The sequence below is a fragment of the Haplochromis burtoni genome, unplaced genomic scaffold, assembly GCF_018398535.1.
Source record: "Haplochromis burtoni strain Fernald_Lab_line unplaced genomic scaffold, NCSU_Asbu1 Contig_2762, whole genome shotgun sequence".
NCBI classification, from domain to species: Eukaryota; Metazoa; Chordata; class Actinopteri; order Cichliformes; family Cichlidae; genus Haplochromis; species Haplochromis burtoni.
The window spans coordinates 3,219-8,859 of NW_024585123.1; the positions used below are offsets into that span (position 1 = coordinate 3,219).

General features: G+C 38.3%; 1 long non-coding RNA gene across 2 annotated transcripts; it reads right to left on the reverse strand.

The window, feature by feature from the left end:
- Window positions 1–3,087: 3,087 nt before the first annotated feature.
- LOC102297813 lies at window positions 3,088–5,641 on the reverse strand. 2 transcript variants are annotated; one of them, XR_001336029.2, is made up of 4 exons: window positions 5,397–5,641; window positions 5,152–5,315; window positions 4,711–4,788; window positions 3,088–3,644 (listed from the first exon to the last, which is right to left on the reverse strand). It is a non-coding gene; the product is annotated as an uncharacterized LOC102297813 (long non-coding RNA). The 2 variants fall into 2 exon arrangements; XR_001336030.2 differs by lacking the exon at window positions 3,088–3,644 and adding an exon at window positions 4,052–4,095.

Here is a 5,641-nt window from a genome sequence, read left to right on the forward strand (position 1 = left end):
TAGGATCTATTTTAATATTCCCCTTTGGAAATGTTTCACAGTGAATCGCGGCTAACAGCATCAGAGATGTCCTCAATCAGCCTGAGGAGACGTGCAGGCCAAGGATGAATTTGCTGTTTCAGAGATATCTGGAGAATGTTTGTAGCTCAGTTACTTAAAATATTCGTCCCTCTTCTGATCTTTACAGGGATGAACAGACAGAGGCTTTCAGAGGCAAGTGCTGTTTCAGTCAATACATCCCCTCTAGATCAGAAAATAAGACATAAACATGCCTTTTGCATGATAGATTAAAGAAACCATGTTGGTACGACAAAGATAAATACAACAAGTATTCCTGTATAACAACTACTACTTGGTCATTATAACTTGAGGGTTACACATAGTAACTGCTTTTCATTTAATCTAATCCTGGATGAACAGTTATCGATACCACACACAGGATATGCTCTGTTGTTGCTAGCAGCAGCATGCTAACATGCTCATGTTTACCAGGTATAAGCTCGACTCTGCTCACCATAGACCACCTTCATTTTTTTTAGCATGACAACATTTTATTTTATTTTTTTTAATTAAATAGTAAAGTATATATGTTTTGTGTATTTAGTCAAAAGGATCAAGAAGCAAGAAATACCTTTCATAAATTCAGAAGTTTATCTGGATCTGAACAGTTGATGATGATGTTTCCTCATTTTTGGTTCCGTTCTCTTTGTACACATGTGACATTAACTTTGATTTAAAAACATGGAGGCTGTTGTGGCTCTTTGTGTTTCCATTTGGAAAAGTTCGGTGTCTGTTTGAAGCACCTTGGCCACAGCGAGAGCCGGCACTGGGGAGTTTGTGCTTTTGTCAGCCGGAGCTCCCACACACAGCTCACTGGTTCACTGCAGAGTCCCAGATATTATCTAACGCCAGATCAAAAAGGCGGTTTTATTTTCAATGAAGCAGTGTTCCTTCTGTCTATTATGTGAGAGATGAGCTGCTTCATTTTGAGATAAAAAATACCAGAAGAACTTAGAAGAGAAGGAAAAATGTGGGTGTGGGATGTGGAGAAAATGCTGAAATATCTTAAAGGCAGCTCGGGTGGGAGGCCAGACAAGAATGCCTTTTGACAGAACAAAGCATACTCAGAGGCTGAGATAGAAGAAAGTGGAAAAAAGAAGAAGAAAGAGACGAGGAGAAAGAAATCAGTGAAGCTGGCTGGCTGTAAAGATTATCTGCCACACTATCCACGACACTGGCATTCCCACATAAGTGCTCATTAGCAGTCTGAGCCACGCTCCAAGGAGAGAGCTTATTTTAGACAGTAGACTGCAGCAGCAGTGCACACAGTCAGGGTCATTTCTCCCGTTTTAGTCCCACATTGCTTCAATGGCTCAGATTGCTGCAGTCAGCACTATTACTGTATTGATTTATGGACAGTGTAAGATGCTATAAGAGGGAGCTGGTGCTGGTTATTATGGGATTAAAACCAAGCATGCCCATTCTGGCTATATCTGTCTGAGTGCACTTTGGGAAGGCTTTTCTCGTACTGGTGAAAACATGTAATCACACGTTTATGGATGTAAAAACTAAACTTCATTCATTCATTCAAGTAAGATGTTTTATTAAGTCTTATTTTTTTCTTATATATATATATATATATATAGCACCGTACTAGCCAGAAGTATATAATGATGGTAAAACATCATTATATACTTCTGGCTAGTACGGTGCTGGACTAGCTTTTGCCTTAAGAACTCTTCATGGCATAGATTTAAAAAGCACTGGAGACTCAGGTCCGTATTGACATGACAGAATCACAGAGTTGAGTTGCTGCAGATTTGTGTTCATCCATGATGTAAATCTTCCACCACTTCCCAAAGGTGCTCTGTGGAGACCATTCATATTTAAGAAACCAGTTTTGCATGAGGTGAGTTTTGTCACATCATCAGGTTGTCAACAGCTGTTGAACCGGTGTGCCTGGCTCATTAAAAGGGTTGTATATGTTTTGTGCTTTTTACAGTGGTTTTGTAAAGGTGATTTTTACACAAAGACAAGCAGAGACGATAATAATAGTTATAACTCTTCAGAAATGAATTGAATTTGTATGCTTTTGTACAAACTTGATTTTTAATCACATCTTTAGTGTTGAATAGACTCTTGTCCAGGAGGTTATATTATTATAATAGGTTATATTATTATTATTATTATTATTATTATTATTATTATTATTATTATTATTATTATTATTATTATTATTATTACTGCTTCTGTTTGAGCCACAGAAAAATGTTGTTTGAGCCACAGTTCACTAACAGTCATGGCAGTAAAAGCACCAGCGAGAAAAATCAAATTTACACCAGATGTAAAATTGAGACATAAATGTTTGGCTCAGCTCTAGAATAACAAAAAATCTACTGAATGTGAAAAAGTATCAGAGCAAAGGTCCCAGACAGAGCTAATACAGAAATGACACCAGTGCAAAGTTCATTCCCAGAATTCCCTTATCTGGATTCACTTACCTAATCAGGCTAAGTGGTCACGGCGAGCTTTTAATCAACTTGCTGGTGTTTAATTTATGTTACCACAGTTGTGTCTGTACAGAGAGAGGTCGACTCACTCACCGCAAACATCATCCCATGTAAAATCTCAGCTGTGCATTGCTCGACATGGATGATGCTGTGAATCAGTCGAATGCTGATCTGTTGACAGATCAGAGCAGAAAAACGAGCAACAGCAGAATTCACCATTTATAGGAGAAATTAAAAAAAGAAAAGTAAAGTCTGAATATTTCTCATTAGTTTTAACTTTTGGTTTCACTTCAGCTCTTCTCCACAGTTGACGGTTCAACAACAACACAAGAAAAAGTAACCCACAGACTAGTTGTACTACATATTATTGACACCGCACCCGTGTGACAGCAGATGCTCTCTGCAGATAGACGGGTCGTCTGAAGCTGCCACAGACTGCCAACCGTTCTCTCGTTATTTCACCAAACCAATGAGTCCCATTAGTCAGGTGCAGTTTTATGGACCCGTTAAAAAAATGTAAATGTTATATTTTCTTCATTTACTGCTAAATGAACAACACAAAAATCAGTGTCAAAAATTTACATTGTAAATGGAATATTTATTTAAGCATCTGGACAGAGAAAAACATGTAGCTCAATCACAACACATCACAATATAATATACAGAAGTTGTTTTTTATTATATCTTTCACAATAAATCATACAAACCCATTTAAACTAAAACAAAACTAAATAAAAATCATCAAAAGAGCTGAGACTGTACATCTACCAGTCACCACTTCAACATTGCTTCCCCGGATAAATAAAGAGATCATGACTTTGTAAGCAGCTGTTAACTTTGTTCACAATGATTATCTGCTCATGGTGAGGTATTATACTCTCTTACGAACTCTACCCTCTTAGCATTAGCACAGTCACGCGTAAATATTTCTGAACTCTGTGTTATCGTGTATCTTGTAACATGAAGTCCCTTTTTAGACGGATATAGATGAGTTCTTTTGGATCTTAGCCTTTTTTACAGATTGTGGTCCATGACAAGGTTCAAGCTCCTCCAGCTCATCTGAATGTAATGCTGCTGCAGAAGGCTCGCTGACCCGTTGAAAGGAGTGCATTGGCTGCAATTGTGTGAATGGGACTGAAAAGACAAATAAGCAACATATTGTTTGTATTTACTAAGTATGCCTTTAATAGTAAAGAACAAAGGAAGTAAACAAATTTACTGAATATACTTTTGAAGTCTGAAATATGCTACATAATAAAAAAAAATGGGACCGGTCCTCCAAAAGTCCTCACGCCTACTGGATTTTGGTGTAGGTCCATGACAAAGGCCTTTAGTGAACAGCAATAGGGTTTCTTGTTTGAGCTTTCTATCAGTCTTGATCAAATAAAAGTGTATTACCCTCTGACAGGTCACAGCAGATGGCCGCCCCTCCCTGAGCCTGGTTCTGCCGGAGGTTTCTTCCTGTTAAAAGGGAGTTTTTCCTTCCCACTGTCGCCAAAGTGCTGCTCATAGGGGGTCATATGATTGTTGGGTTTTTCTCTGTATCTATGAAGCGCCTTGAGGCGACTTTTGTTGTGATTTGGCGCTATATAAATAAAATTGAATTGAATTGAATTGTCTTTTTAAAATCATCGTTACGTTGACATAACGGTAAGAAAAATCACTCCTGTGTTACAGTTTAGTCTCACTGGAGTAAAATTCATTCATTCTCAAACAATCTGATTTGGACTGCCTGCAGTCAATTTAGTGTGAAGATTTGTGATTTTCACAGATTTATCACAGTTAATCACCACATTATCAGATTACATGTTATTGGCAATTTGACCCCCTTTTACCGACAGCTAGCAGACAGACTTCACTTCTTATTGCCCTTTTATTGTTGCCTTCACAAACCAAAGTTGCTTTTAAGACGTGGTCCCCATCATGGAAGCAATCAGATCAAAGGCAATAAAATCACCAGTTCTTTACATGATTGTAATAATTTTGGTTTCCCTTGGTGTGACTGTATCAATAATGGAAATCAGATGCCATCAAATATGTGTTAAAATCACAGCAAAAACAGATTATTAGCTTCATTTGATGACTAGCCTCAAAACCTGGGTGACATCAGCCATGCTTGCTAACAAATTCTCTCAATGAGACTCTAAAACGTTTGAGCTGACGTAGTTATTGTGTTTTAAAATGTAATGAAAAAACTTACCACTTTCCTGGTAGGAGGGTGGTGGAGTTGTGAGCATGGGTGTGGCTGCTGGTACAGGCTGATAGACCGTGGTTAACACTAGAGAAAGCGAAAGATTTCATGTAGTTTGAAAATGAAAGCAAATTTTGATGTTCCCATCATTACAACTGAACTTTTAAATCAAAGGTTTAAAGACAATGGGGATAAAAAATCTGTTTGTGTCTTACTATGTACCCTGCACAAACTGTAAAACTGACAGTTTTGCAGTTTCGTGAGCGTTTGTGCATCAGATTATTTCTTGCTTTCAAGAATTCCTGTAAGCCACCATCCCAATTGGAAAGAGCTCTAACACATAAAGCTCATCAAACAGCCATTTTCCATTGTAAGAATTAAACATAATTTCAAACAAGATGCTTCTGGATAATATGCCAGTGTGGCTGCTTGCAGCTGTAGCAAACTTACTGATTATTTCTCGTCTGGGATTTTTCTTTTTGGATGTCCTGCAGCAGCAGCAGCAGCAGCAACGAGTCACACAGCAGATTATGAGACCCGTGCATACGAGAATGGGAATAGGAACCCCTATTCCCACATACTCTACATGATAGCTTCTTTTCACTCGAGCAGACCTGCAAATACAAAAAAAAGCTGTAGTTTGTGCTCATTTCTGGAGCATTGAAAGGGAAAAAAGGCTAAAATGAAGAGCACACCTTCTGAAACAGAGTTCCTGTTTTTTCTCAGTAAAGTTGTACTTTATGTCACTGCAGCAGTATTTTGTCCTGCAGTCCCCACAGCAGTACTTTTCACATTCCTGAGTATCATGGAAGACACCGTTCGTGTCCCAGTAACTGTGGCAGTGATCAGCTGTAAGACACACATGTTGAAGCAAAGTGAGAATGAGAGCTTAAAGCTGCAGTGCATTACAGATCCTGCAGACAGATATTGTACAAAGACA